At 38.6% G+C, this 15,314-nt stretch overlaps 1 protein-coding gene and 1 long non-coding RNA gene across 7 annotated transcripts in view; both read right to left on the bottom strand.

Annotated features, from left to right (window-relative positions):
* The window catches only part of TRPS1 (transcriptional repressor GATA binding 1), a 214,470-nt gene that overhangs the window by 123,218 nt on the left and 75,938 nt on the right, over window positions 1-15,314 (bottom strand). The gene's annotated exons all lie outside the window — the stretch shown is intronic.
* The window catches only part of LOC310894112, a 67,626-nt gene that overhangs the window by 40,158 nt on the left and 12,154 nt on the right, over window positions 1-15,314 (bottom strand). Inside the window, exon 1 of the long non-coding RNA XR_014579567.1 lies at window positions 1-15,314. This exon is cut by the window's left edge and continues 31,647 nt beyond it; it is cut by the window's right edge and continues 12,154 nt beyond it. This is a non-coding gene — a long non-coding RNA (uncharacterized lncRNA).

The following is a 15,314-nucleotide window of genomic DNA, read 5'->3' as shown; positions in this document are numbered from 1 at the left end:
TGGAACAAATCCAAAGCAACTGTAAAAACATGTTAGACAATACATACTTACATGCACGCAGATTACATGAGCACCATTTTTAAGCAGCCAAACTACTAAATGCTAAATGCATTAACCACTGGCACGAAATTGCAGCTTCCCACCAGTACTTACTAATCCAAATAACATTAAAAGTAAGCATCAAAAATTGATTAATTCTTGGGTCCATGAATTAAACTTATGTATATTTGTTTACACTAATTAGTATTTTTTAATCATTTTTGTAACCTACCCACTCTCTATTTAACAAAAGATTTTTAAATCTTTAATTACTGCATTTACTCAGAGTGGCTTTATGAAAATGGGTATGTTGTCTTCCTCCATTCCTTGCCCACCTTTAACCTAATGCTGAAGCTCTCACATACTTATCTGTTGCAAGGGTCTTAATATTATTAATAACAACAAAACAACAAAAAAAAGAATTTTCTGGAATGCTCATATAGTGATAAAAAAGGGATTTGCTAGATTAATTTTGCAGAGACAATACCTCAGTTTGATCCTCGGTGGGATGGATGCCTCACAGAGCACATCCTGGCTTTCAGTTCTGTCAGTCTCTAAAGCCTGAGCAACGTTGTGTAGCAGTTGTTAGGGGTAAAGAAATCCAGTTATTTCAAATTGGCAAAAGCACTGATTTAAAATTTTGAACACTGGGATTATGGTTTGTTCCACCTGGCTCAGAAATTAATTTAAAATAAGCTCATCAAGTCCCTTGATTTCTGTGAATTGTGATAAAAATCAATAACGGAGCCTTACAGATTTACTCTTAGGATTGCACTTTTAATATCAGCAAACGTGATGCTTATTTAGTGGTTGCTGAAAATCAAGGCCAGCTAATATTATGCACTCTGACAGCACACTGAAACCTAAGCTTTGGGGAGACAGACAGCATAGGGGAAGGAGGAATGTCATCGACTTAAATACTCGGTGGACATGCCCAGCACAGTCATTCTGAAGAGCAGCACGCTTTCCTGCCCTTGCTGACCAATTCCACTTCACCCAATATCATTCAAATGAATTTCCTATAGACAGCTGGTCTTGTACTTGTACAACTCGTATTTTCATTAGCAAGAATTAATAGCTAGAGCTATTCATGAATGTAGTGGGCCTGCTGTAACAGAGAATCTGCTGGAGCTGTCTCCCCTGTTTAGTTCAGTTGTTGGATGGTTTGTTTTAAAGAAAAGAATGGACGGCTGATGTGAAATGTTCGAATCCAAAAGCCTTGGTGATTTCAGGGTGCTTCCCAAAAGCAGAATATTGGAAGATCCACCAAAAAGCCCTAGTCAGTTCAGATCCTGTCACACCCTGCATACAGAATAGTGAAAATAAACCATCTCCTGTCCCTGCAGCTTATTTCAGCATCAGTACAGGGGAAAAAAAAAAAAGACAAAAATAACCCCTCCTATTCCTAGGAAATATCTACCCAGAAGACTTGGCTAACATAATCATAAGAGGACAAGAGAGCATTTCTTTTGCAGATTGCATAAACCACAATGGAACATGAAAGAAACTCGTCTCCAGCGTACTCAGCAAAGCTCACCACCAGCCCTGACATGACGGTATCACCAAGTGACCAACCTAATGACTTTGCACAGTTGCAGCTTCACATCTACAGGACGTTTACAATATTGCACTACTTATCTTTAGGCACTGCGTTGTGTGTTGTGCCGTTCCTTGGGCTCAGAATAGAAAAGATTATAAATGCTGAACAAGGCTGGACTGAGGTTTTAAATGTCTTCATGCCATGATGAATTCCATGGTCTGTGGCATTGCTTTACAACCCAGTTCAGAGGGGAACAAACCCTTGGTTGGGACATATCATAAATATCAGCGTTAAAGAAAACGGCCTAAAAATTCTGTGCTAACATTAGACAGCACTTGAATAAACCACGCTTCTAATTTTAGACTCACTGGAACCCTCAATTGAGCTGTGCCTTACGTCAAAGGAATTCCCATCTAACGTGCAGCAAAGCCACCGTGGGTCCTGGTGGCAAATCCCAGCCTTTGACTCCAACCATCTTTCTCCTCCCTGTGACAATTCTCCTGTGAATCCCAAAGAGTCTGACCCCTGCTGAAAAGTACCGGCAGCAACGTCCTGAGGTACGAGCTGTCAATAGCTAAACTCTGGCCACACTAGTCAACAGGGTTAATTAATAGCCCTTCCCTATCCTGTTTGGACTGTTGATGTATTGAAGTTCAACAGTCACGGCTGGCTTGTTAACAGCTATGAAATCTCAGCGTGGTAACAGAAAAGGTTTAATTACAAAGGTGATGAATAAGTTTAAGTCACACTTTAGTGTTCACTTGCCTTATTCCCCTCCTTTTTTTAAAATAAAGCAGAAAATCTTGTAAATTAGCATGCCTTACTGTATACATTTCATGCATTTTAAATTTGTGTTTATTGCAGGTGTTTTTATAGGAATTGTATCTCTGGATTCATGCAGCAGCTTCATCTCAAGACTGCAAAAAGAAGTGCAAAAAGTGCCTTATTTCAGCATAGTTGGGAAAAATCTGAAAAATCTGAAATTGCTGTGAAAAATTCCTGAACAGTTGGTAGGTTTCATTCTGCTGCAAAGCCTGATCTGAAAATGATTCAGAACATTCCACCTGTGAGAGGAGTATCGATGTCGATGCGTTTGATTGTGATCTGTTGAAGGCCAGGAAAGAACAGGACCAGAAGATCTACCCAGGAAGCCCTTTCCTAGTGCTCAACAAAGCTCTCTCCTGAGCTGCACAGATAACAGCACTAACAGCCCCAGCTCCTTGGGGATTAACAGCTCATTCCAAGCAGATTTCCAAAGCACACACTTCTGTCCACACTGGCAGCTTGCATTCAGGAAAAAATGCTCTTAGCTTTGGAAAGGCAGTCAGGTTGGACATAAAATACTACATTAATTATCCCATCAGTGAGTAAATAAGACAATTTTCATCTGCAGCTTTACTGTTGTGGTCTGGAAAAAGCTTTCAATTATTTGGCCTATTGCAAACAAATAGGCAATGTCAATTTATTTTTTTCTCAAAACAAATATAGGTTTAATTAAAATTTAAGCTATTATTCCAAGAAGAGTGTCCTCTTATTTGGGGTGGTACATAACACCGTGGGGGCTGTGAGTACATGATACAGTGCAAATGAAGGAAAAAGGAAAAAAAAATGCAGTGGGTTTTAGGTGTTAATGCATTTTTGCTGTATTAAGAATTAATTAGGCAGTTTTTTTAAAAGATAGGGAAGTGAAAAATAGGCAATTGGGAAAAAAAATACAAGTAACAATGAAAGCTCCCTACACAAAAACATAATAATGGAAACAAATGAGTTTTCAAAAGGGAAGTAAATCTAATATATAATAAAGGCCGAGTTGAAAGACCTAAATAAAAAGCAAATATACCAGTGTCAGATAATGGAGTGGCAATTAACCAACAGTTTAAAGACAAAAGTCTTGCATCAAAAGGAAGAGGATTTAAAAACATGTATTATCTGGCTTCCCAGCCCTCCTGCAAGTAGGGCACTGACCCTGCACCAAGACCCTCATGGCTGGTTATAGTTCTGTGGGGCTATTTCCATAATACGTGTAAGCACAACTGGGGTCCAACCTAATAAATTATACAGGCGAGAAAACCTGTGTTACATGCTGCAGCTAGCCTAGACCCATGAGGAATTGAGAGCAAATATGACCAAGACTACTATATTCCTTGCGGGCTGATAATGCAATTCTGCAACTGTATTTCATGTCCAGAAATATTGCCCATGTTAGAAAGGCCAGGCTATTGAGGACCACCAAATTACTGAGCAGGCAGCCTGGAGGGGGGCAGGAAAATTTTCACTTTGTCATTTTCTGATTTTGACTGCCAAATCATAACGCTTAAATGCTCCCTGAGTGTAAGGATTTTTTTTTTTATGATGATACTGATAACCATTATGAGAAATTATATCTCAAAAGCCTGAAGCAACACATTAGATTTCGAGATTATCTTACGCTTAGAAGTTGTTTAACAAAATGCAAAGTGGCCATGAAAGCATCGTAACTAAAATTTTTACTGGAATTTACTATGATAAGCACTTTATTTTTTAATGTATAACCAAAGCACAGGAAAAAAAAAAAAGATGAAAACATGCATAATGTCAATCCTTGCAGAACAACACCAACTAACATGGGGTTCTTCAAGAGTGTACAACAACTGACAGACGTTCTGGTTTTTGTTTTGTACTGACTGGCTCAAATTCGGATTGCACCTCTCTGTCAAGGCTCCTGCAGGTAATCAGCAGTAAGAAAATAATGGTCTTTAAAGTCTGTGTTTATTATCAGTCTATTCCAACTGCTCATAAAACCTGGCAAAAATAGAGGACTCCTCCTCTTCCTTCCAACCTTTTTCCCCTTCCTGTCCCCTTCTCTCACTCAAAGACCTCCACGCCAGCCTCTCTGAAGTCTGTGGCCCCATTAAATAAATCACAGCTCGTGTGAGACTGCAAGCCTCTGCGCAATGTTTCACTGCTGAAGAACTGCATTTGCCCTGGCTGCTTACAAGGAAAGGCTGCTTTTTGTCCCTTTCTACAGGTTTTGCATCACTTCTTGGTTTTGTTAAGCCAAAGACCCCATTACCTTTAAGCATAATTGCTGCCATTTACTGTAACCCTCCGACAAACTGGGTGACTTGTCCAAATGTATTGTGACAGCCCCCAGCCTCAGACCCATTTTTTATGCAAACCTCTGTCAATCTACTTCCCGTGCATGAAAGAGTTAACACAAAAGACCTCTACTAATGCATAATTGCAATTAATGTGAAGGTTGCTAACAGAAACAGAAGAGTACAGATGTTGAATTTTAAATCTATTTGGGAGCAATCCACTTTTACACAATGTGGAAGAATGGAAAAGTGATTTCAACAGACTTTGCATGTACAAGGCCCTGAGGTAATATACGGTAATGCATTGTTTCCATTTCCAAAGGATGTAACTTTCTTTAAAAAAAAAAAAAAAAAAAGAAAAATTAAAGAATAAAACAAAACATAAAGCAGGGAGGAGATGTTCCTTATAAAATGAGAGGGTTGCATACCTTATCTGCATCTGCCTCCGTATGACACTGCTGACATCAACAGTGAAGGCATGACTACAGCTCTGGTGTTTTGGTGTGTTTTGTTTCTTGTTGTTTTTTTTTTCCCTTCTCCATTAGTTTTGTAAGATTGCCTAGGATTTACATGAAAGGTTGTTGATCACCTAAGGCAAATAGCATGATCAAATAGATTAAATTAAAAGCAACCAGCCTCGACAAGCAGCACGCAGAACGTGGATTCGGTGACTGACATGCTCCCCTGTACCTGCGCACTGTAAATCATCACAAGCTTCCTTGACAGCGCCAGACATCCTCAGATCATCACTAATACACCGTGAGTCCAAACACTGATTTTTTATTTTTTTTTTGTTGGTTTTTTTTTTTTCCCTAAACAATTAGCCTCTTGGCGAGTGAGGGTGCTCTTTGCATGATTCCCCCCACCCCCATTCCCCTCTTTCATATTCAAACACTTGGGGCAAGGCAATTTGACACTGGTTTCTGTAACAAACCTGGTCAGGCAGGATTTCTCACACACCCTGCACAAAAGGCTAACCTCTCACAAAGTACTTATTTGAGATTTACGTCAAGGTTGAGTGAACTGCAGCCAGGGAACTGAGCTCAAAACACTGTGTGAAAGGCTCCTGTGCTAATCGCTAAACCAGGGGGCTAGCTGGAGAGGAATTGGGAGGGACACAAACAAATAAAAAATTTCCTTTGTAGCATAACACTTCCAGTATTCCACAAAACTACTACGGGAAAAAAATTAATCACTCGTAATTGAAAATGTCCTTGAATTATCAAAATATTGAAATAGTTACACACATAAAAAATCACCTTCACTATTCAGCAGTGAATATATGTTAGTCATAGCTAGGACTCTCTTTTTTCCAACTTTTATTCAGTGTTTCTGCTGCTACATTGACGGATGACCAGGTGATGCAGTAACTCAGACAGATCTCAGTTGTTGCTGCAGGAGATATCTTCCAGAGAGGATCCCGTGTTGGATTTATATGCCACTGTCAGAGGTGAACTCCACTAGATAAGCAACCAGAATAAAATGACAGACAAGTACTGATAGACCTTGTCCAGGCTCAGATAGCAGGATGTTGTTAGAACCATATTAAATAACTTGTTAGTTTTGTCTGACTGTAAATTAAGGTATTAAGAGTTTAGAGTACATACTGCCTTGTGTTCACTGCATTTGGAAAACTGAGAATATACTAGCTAACCTCTACTGTCAACGTATCTTTATATCTTGGTTAGACGTGGTTTTGACATTTATAACAGCATATTACTCAACTGATGCAGCTGAAGTGAATTCCAAAGGGAACTCAGATGTTCCCCAGACCTGCTCTTTGGCCACCTTTTGTCCAAAAATGAGGTCTCATTAATCTGAAAGTCTTTCTGCCCCATCTGAATAGTGGAAGGCATTTAGATATTCCTTAATAAAATAGGATGAGAAGGAAAAATCCAACCACTAGATAATCTGTTAATCTTAAATACTGAAAGGTCTTACAGTAAAGCTGTACTTAGATGCACACAGCAGCCTGTTTGCAAACTACACACAGGCTACTTTTCTTCCTGAAGGGTCACAGCGGCCAGACCTTTTTGACCCAGCTGAGTCCTGTTTTTCCCTCTGCAGGGATGTGAAGGTGAATTTTATTTCCCCCACTGTGATATACTGTTGCACTAAATTTGACCTATGTTACTGGTGGTGTTTTTTTTGCAAATATTTTATCACACTGTTAAAATTCCCATTATTTTATAAACCAGTATGTTTATTTATTACATAGACATCATCTAAGCACCTAATTGATCTAGTTGCTCGAGTAACTTTATTCCACCTAATCTGTCCTCACACCACAATACAGAGGCAACAAGCAACTTGCACAGTTTGCTGGTTTTCCACTGTCAGCTTTAGAGAGAAACATAACAAGTAACTGAGATAAGTAATATTACTCACCATATTTAAAACAAAACAAACAAGCAAAAACACAACAAACAACATAAATTGGTGTGTTATTTAAGAAATCAAAGTTACCATTTTGTAACTGCTGTTATAAAGATGGAAACGTTAAGAAAGACTTTCTTCATATTGCTGCAAGAATCCCAGCTGCTGAGCATTTACAGCTGCCCTGTAAAATTGGGGTGGAGAAATTCCCTGCTGCAATAAAAATGTCCGTAAACCCATAAACAAGAGACACATCAGCTCCTTTAAAGAAAAAAAGAAGAGATACCATTAGGACAAGCCTTTCATCCTTAGTGTGTCTGAAGAGCTTAGGACACACTTTGCTGCCTAAATATAATTAGCAACTTTACCACATTGCTACCTTCAACAGTTCTGAAGTAAGGTATAACCTTTAATTTTTATTTTTTGTGTGTGAAATAACATTTCTGTTAGCGCTGTTGAGAAATGCAAAAGAACACATTACAAGGGAAAGCACTACAGATTTTTCAGTGGCGAAGAGCTTAACTTAAATCAACTGTAAAAAGCAGCCGATCACACAATTCAACAGTATAAGTTTTGAAACATCAAAAAACTACCATCTAAGCATATCTGGAAAATTCAACATTACAGGGTCTTACTGGCAATGATGATAACTTTCAGTGTGACTATGTCCTTTTCAGTATGAAGAGAGTTCTGCTTTTTTTTTTTTTCTTTTTTCTTTTATGGACTTCTTATGACCATGAACTAATACGTAACGCCTCAACTTTCTTTTCATAGCTCTGCATGCATAGCGATGTGCAGCACCCATCATGATATCCTTGACAGCTGTCCCTTGCAAAAACCCTGCCTGTTTGCTAATGCTTGGTGCTGAACGAACACAAAATGCTTCCTTTGTAATCACCTCAAAAACAGGTGTTTTTGCTTGTTGTAATTTGTCTTTGAATGACTGGTGCTTGGGGTCTGGATAAACTTAGGAGATCTTTGAACAGAAAGCAGTGTAGAAAGGTGTTATGCATTTACAACAAAAGATTTAGAAAAGGGTCTGTAATAGACATTATGAGTTGGCTTCTCATTTTTCTTGGATCGTCTTCAGGCAAGCTTTGGCATTTTGTAGAACTACCTCACTTAAAAACACCTCTTTGTGTCAGTATAACTGAGCGTGAAATGATCTGGAACAATACAGACTTGCATATCTGAATTTACTCACCTGCATTTTGCCTGTAGGACTCTTCACACTAGAATTCCCTCAAATTTAACAGAGTAAAAGGATCATCAATACCACCCAACCTCACACACCCGATTTACAGACCTAAATTAAGAAAGTAATCTCCACGGGCGCCCTGCACAGTCAGTCAGGGTAATGAGAAATCGAGCTTCTGCTTTAATTTGCATTCTGGAGGTGCCTCTTTCTTTTCACCAGCTCTAAAAGGATCCAAAAGAAAACTACCTTTCTTACGTAGACATCTAGTTCAGGTTCCTATTAGGTGATACAGAGATTCCTTTATTCTTACTGCCTCCAGCTGAAGACTTTTGCCCATTCTTGTCTCCACTCTGTGACAGATACGGTACATAAGAAAGGTTACTGAATCATAAGGATCCAGTCATGGAGCTCTTTTTCTTCCTCTTTGAAGAAATCTATTCTTTTTTCAACAGTTATCCACACCCTTTGCTTAATCGTGAGCAGTTAGTAAGATTCCACTAAACCTGGTTTCAAAACTCCAAATTACAGCACACCGTGCATGGAGTTCCCAGAAATGTGTCTCACATCCCAGTAACTGCAAGGTGTAAGACATCCAAAAGAGGTCATGAAGAAATAAAAGATGGGAAGAATATGAGCAGGGAAGCCCACATACATCCTGTAACCTATTAAGAGTGGTGGGGGAGCATAAAGTAAATGTAAGTGAAAGACCCTTTAAAATTCAAATACCTTGTTCAACGCCCAGCCAAGATGCTTCCTTTCTTGTCTGTTCTAAGCATGTATGATTTGCACAGCCCTTGTGTGTAGCAGAATGACTTTCACATGCATGCAAGGGAAAAAGCATGCAACAATTGATAACACTGCACACTTTACTCCCATGAAATATGTTACACCATGGCCTTTTTTTGGCTGCTCTATTCATATAACCCCCTAGATACATCCGAGTACCTGACCCAGGAAAGTCATTCCTACCAATGACAGATAATCAGATAATACATGCTAAACTGGTTTTCAGTTTCCAAACTTCAGAGTAAGGTGCTTCATTTCTTGATTTCGCAGTTGCTGTAGTTGTTTAAAAATGAATACCACTGAATATTTAACAACAATACCCAGGAAAGTTAGGTCAGAGTTTGCATTTCTGGATTTAAGCAGCTGACTAATGTATAGAAGGTAGCAAATTACTCATAATCACTCAAGACCTCCTGTAACATAAAATGAATATGAGCAGATTATTTACTGGACTTGGAGATTGTTTTCACAGATTAGGCAGGTACTCAAGAAGCAGAAAGAGAGAGAGGTATGAAGAAACCAAGCCCTGAAAACTTGTTTGAGATGCCAAAATATCTGTATTGTTTCTTGGGCCACTTTTGCAAGTAATTCTTTGATCTCCCAGAGACAAGCTTTCTCTTCAGAGCCCTTCCTTCCTTACCTGTTCTGGTTTTCTTACAGGTTGGGCTTTCCTGACTTTCCAACAGCTCACCCAAGCAAGAGGAAACTCCTTTCTCTTCTTTCTGTACTGAATGAATTACCCCCAATCTTATCCAAATAACCTCCTTAACTTTTCCTTTCTATCTTACTCCCTTTTTCTGCTTCAAAAATATCCTGTAATTTCCCCTGATTTTAGTTTTATCTTACACAGCCATCAACTTAACATGTCTTTAAATACGCTTCCAGAGAATGACTGTCATTTTGCCACACACAAACACTAGTAAGTGAAAGCACAGCTTTCATCTTCAATGGCCTTATATTATTCCCTTTTGAAAAAAAATGCCAACATAGAAATTTAAACATATATTAAAAAAAGAAAAACTTAAAACCATAATTATTCCATGAGATAATGTTTTAAGTTTTAGCTAGAACTTCCCACTTGCCTTCTTGATTAAAGTTATATTGGTATTTCCCACTAGCTGACAAATTACATTTTGGAGACGGAGGAATCATAAACTGCAGATATACCTGCAGTACAATCACTGCCATTTGGAGAAAGCAGATAACACTGCCATTTGAAGAAAGCAGAAGCAGGCACACCTTTTACTTTTATCACCTCCTGTAATTGCTATGTAGTAGTGTATGTGTCTAGGCTTCCTTCACAGCTACTGGAAATTGAGCTAATACTACGTATATCAGAAAAGTGTGCAGTTCTCTGACTGTACAGACACCTTTTTTTGGATAATTCACTTTCTATACTTCACAACCATACTGTTTAAATTTGCATTGACCCCAAGAATCCTACACACCTAACTCAGGCACACCGCTTACATGAGATGAGTCCCAGCCTGAAAGTCCTGAAATGGGGTAACTTCAGGGAGTTTTGTTTCCTAGGGTCTGAGGATCATTTCCTACAGCAGGAGTCCCAGTCAAAGCCAAAACTCTCATTTCTTTCAATGAAAGCAGGTCCAGGTCAAACGGGGTAATAAAATAAAATAGAGCAACAGGCTCAGAAGGAAATCACTGCTTTTTGACCTCATGACTCTGGAATGACACCAGCTTGACACACAGAAAGAAAGAGAGGGCTCTTCTGCCCTAATTCAATATGAGAGTGATTGAAAATGACATTCAAAGGTAATGCCTTGTTTCAGCTTTAGTGCCACAGTTTTGTTCTGCCTTTGCATTTTGTTAAAATTTTCTATGTCTGAAAGCAACTTGCTAGATTTCTGAACACTCAGACATCCTCATGTTCTGAACTCATGCGTTAGCCTTTTGAATTCATATTCCAGTTTAAATTTCTATGTATGTCAAACACAAGATGTTAGGCACATTCGGTACAGTTCTCTGCATGCACATATTCCTGTTCTGGCTTTCACCTTCTGACTGGGAAACTGCCATCTGCAGTAAAAGCTGTATCTTCTAAAAGCAATTTATAGTTCCCTGGCCGTGCTCAGACAGCTTCCTTAGAGGACTCCATCTGTTTTGAAGCTGTGATATGGTTTTTTTCCCTGCTGCAATCATTATAGTCTTTTTCCCAACAACTTCATAAACTCTCTTAATGTGTCCTTTCTATCTCTTTTGTAGTCAGAATGCTATATAGCCCTTCAAGTTATCAAATGACGGTTAAAAAAAAAAAAAGGGGTAAGCTTAGGTTAGATATAACAAATTCTTCACTCAGAGGGTGGTGAGGCAGCGGAACAGGTTGCCCAGAGAAGTTATGGATGCCCCATCCCTCGAAGTGTTTAAGGACAGGTTGGATGGGGCTTTGTGCAGCCTGGTCTAGTGGGAGGTGTCCCTTTTAAGGGGATCTTTAAGATCCCCCCCAAACTGTCTTATGATTCTATGAATGTTGGTTAAAAAAGAAAAATTACAAATTTCACAAACACACACAAAAAAATCAAAAGGTGATCATTTTTTCATGCCACCTACAAAGCTAAACCAAACATTTGTCCTCAACAATCTAATTTAATAATTCAACACAAATGGGATGAAATTTTCATTATTTTTTGCACCGTTTTACATTGGCACAACAATCATCAGTATATTTCAGCCATTTGTGCTTCCAGTGTTATCAGTGGAGGCTAACTCAAATCTTGCAACAGTTTCTCCTAGAAAAGGATGTGGACAGGTTGTATGTTCTGGTCATACTAGCAAGAGGGTGACATAGGTATGTTGGTCATGGTAGAGTTCTCCAGAAAATCCTGGCAGTGGGGAGAAGGGATACATTTGAACTTTCCCTTTGATTTTTATCTTTCCAGCACATTTTCATAGCTTAGCATCTCTACAACAAATAATGGTATCAAGTGGCTGACAAGGTGCTGTTGTTCAGATCACCATGTTTGTGTATGATTTATCATTTAGAAGATACAGACTTATAAAACATATTTATAATTTTCATCCATTGTTTATACTTAAATGTTCAGGAAGAAGAAATGTTAGGCCAAAATGCTTCACAGCTTATTGCCAGCTAAGGAAAAAAAAAAAATCACAATTGTGCTTGAAGTAGAAACCAAGACCAGTGGCAAAGCTTTTGACAACAGCAAAGCAATGAATACAGTTTCATTTAAAAAAATCCTAAGGAAGATCCATACTCTTTGAAAACTTTGTCCTGACTATGGATGCTATTAGTACTTTGAACACTTGGCTGATCCCCAGCTTTAGGCTTGTTTTAGCAGAGGAGAACAGTAGCAGCAGCACAGTATGATTCAGAGAAGGCACTGGTAGGCCCATCCAAAAAACGTTACATGTATATTTTCGGTTGGGGCAGTCGTACAACTTGTGGAGTGGACATAAGTGCTGAAGGTGGAGAAGTATGAACGTCCCAAATGTCATTCCCATTGTTGCTACGTCTCCATCAGCTGCACCAGTGTCTCTACTGCCTCTTAACTGAACTATGCAAGTTTGCCCACATAAATATGGCACATGCTACAAATATAGCCAAGGGTATTCTCTACAACATATGGATATATTCTGGGAATACATAGAGCTGGGAATACCACAGCCTCATGCCTTTGCACAGGACAAAGAGAAACCTAAACACTGACAGGAACTGGTCAAACTGCAATATTCTTTATGACATTTCTCAAAGGGTAGATACAACTGTGAAGTTTTTCTTTCTTCATCTAGAGAGATATTGTAAATATATCTGACAATGCACAGACTAATCTTTTACATACACCCTCGATTCAGTCAATCCCCTCTCTCTCATTTGACACTGACTATAGACTTCTTAGTCATTTCTAAGTTTACATTTTTTCTCAGTTATTTCTAACAAACCACAGTTACATGGCAGGGAGATGAAAGGTTGAGCAAGATTCTCAGGGCTCATGAGCAAAGTCCCTAACAAGGCACAGCTGATATACAGACAGACAGACAGACAAAGATATCAAACATGTGTTGAAAATAAACAGTTGCAGTCCATTCTCTCGTGCTGGGGAGGAGGAGGAATGGCATGCGGGCAGTGTTTGAGAAGGACGATGCCATTTCTCTGGACCTGTGTTCATCCCGTGATAGGAACATGTTGTTTACACAGCCTCAGTTCTTGCGTCTATCTGCAGCTCTCACCATCTTGACCTGACACGAATGGTTTTACAACCATTTGTTCATGACAGACGTGCAATAATATTGCAGTAAGCCAAACTGGTCTGTGGAAGAACAGCTCTGACAGACAAGAAGTAAGTGTGCATTAGACATACATTTTAGCTATTATTTATAAAGCTTCTTCCTTCTGAACTAGCTCATATCCAATGTTCCCAAAGCAATTTGCTAATATTCATAAATCTTAATGTTCTTCAGAGGCTACTGTATAATAAAAATATGCATCAACAGAAGCACAAAGAAATTTGAATTCATCCCAAATCATACAGTTTGTCTAAGACAAAGGATCTTGACTGCTCCTACCCTATTGATCAGACACTAATCTCCTTCCTAGGCAGCTTACCAAGCTACGTATTAACCTTACAAACATGTAAACAGCTGTTTAATACCCTGAGGTGAATATGCCCACCAACGTTACGTTTACCTGCTTCTGGTAGGCAAAGTCAGACTAAATAGCTGATATCCTCCTGATTATTTTGAAGTATTTTTTTCTTAATGGTAACATGACTCAGTTGCTGCAGTTAACATACTCAAACATATGTAAATACCTTATTTTTTACCAACTGCAATATATGTTTCAAAGGATAATGAACATGGGAATTGTCAGATACCATTTACTATGATATTTCCTATTTAAAAAAAAATTAAAAGAATAAAAATAATCTGGACTTATACTTCCCAGTGTACGCAGTAAAAATTAGCATTTACCAATATGAAACATAGGGTCCTGGTGTTTTCAATGAAATAAAAACAAAACAAAAACAATAGGACCATCAGATGCAGTGTAGATCCAGACTTACTGTGCTGGAACGTGGCAAAGAAACAGACCGAGTATATGGGATGCAGCTTAAGCCATAAAAAGCAGAGGGGAAGCATATGGCAAACCAAGTAACAATGGCAGTAGTACAACTAGTAGTAGTACTTGTAGCTAACATCTTCCATAAGCCATCACAGGAGCACTGCATTTACCTAAGCTCTTACTTCCTCAGTACTATCTGAATTTTCCACCTTACTTTTGCAGACTTCTTGCTGTCACAGTTACCAGCTCCTATCAGTACACCTACAACAAATGTCCATCTGTTAAAATGCTGCTACTGTTGCAATTGTTTCCTGCATAGTGTAAATTCCAAAAGTAGAATGGTAATTAACTGTACATTTTGGAAAACTTGTTATTTACGTAACTGTTTAGTTTTTTCAAACAAAAGGTAATCACACACAGAAATTAGAAGCCATGTGTTAATAGGTATGTGCATTGTTCATTTTTTGAAGGGAACATCAATTTTCAGAAAAACAGATATTGACAAAAGGGGAAACAATACATCGGACAAGTAGTGATTTTGCATATCACTTTCACTTCAAGCCCATGCAGAAATTCTTTGGTATATTCACTGCATCCTACCCTTCTGACAAATCAATAATCCAATTGCTGCAGTGAGAAAAAATGTGTTTGTCTTATTTAAAAGAAAATCAACAATTCAGTCGCAATTCTATGAAGACACAACTCATGGTTAAGAACAGAGCTCATTAATATTTTTAGCACTATCTGTTCAAACTCTATCGCTGAAATTGGTGAAAAATATAACACCTGTCAGTATGAATAAAAACTGGAGAACTAGGACTGAAATGAGTATCTATTATGGATTATTTAACTAAACAAAGCTCCATGTTTTTGAGCACTGATTGAGAATGTATTTTACTACCTAGGAAAGCACTATACCTATTGATAAATTATTGCATTTTGTACTTGGTATGTCACTTTTAATCAGAGAAAGTCTAAATGTTTCATGAAACTGGACAAGCATGTTAGAAGCATCAACTAAAAGAACTAACAAACTTTCATTATGGACTAATTATCATTACTTGCACAGAGAAGCAGCCGGCCTCTTGCCCCTCTAGGCCAACCACACTGTTATCCCCCCCTGGAAGTGGTGATTTTAGCTGCTGCCAGCACGGGTAAGCTTCAGCAAAGAGCTGGGGAACGAACGCTTGGCTTGCATGAACCCTCAGAGCTGGTGAGGGAAGAAGACTTTACAGGCACTGAGGGAAAAGCCCAGAAAGCTCA

Source organism: Anser anser (genome assembly GCF_964211835.1).
Source record: "Anser anser genome assembly, chromosome: 2".
Classification (NCBI taxonomy): Eukaryota; Metazoa; Chordata; class Aves; order Anseriformes; family Anatidae; genus Anser; species Anser anser.
This window is presented reverse-complemented; position numbering and strand designations above follow the sequence as displayed.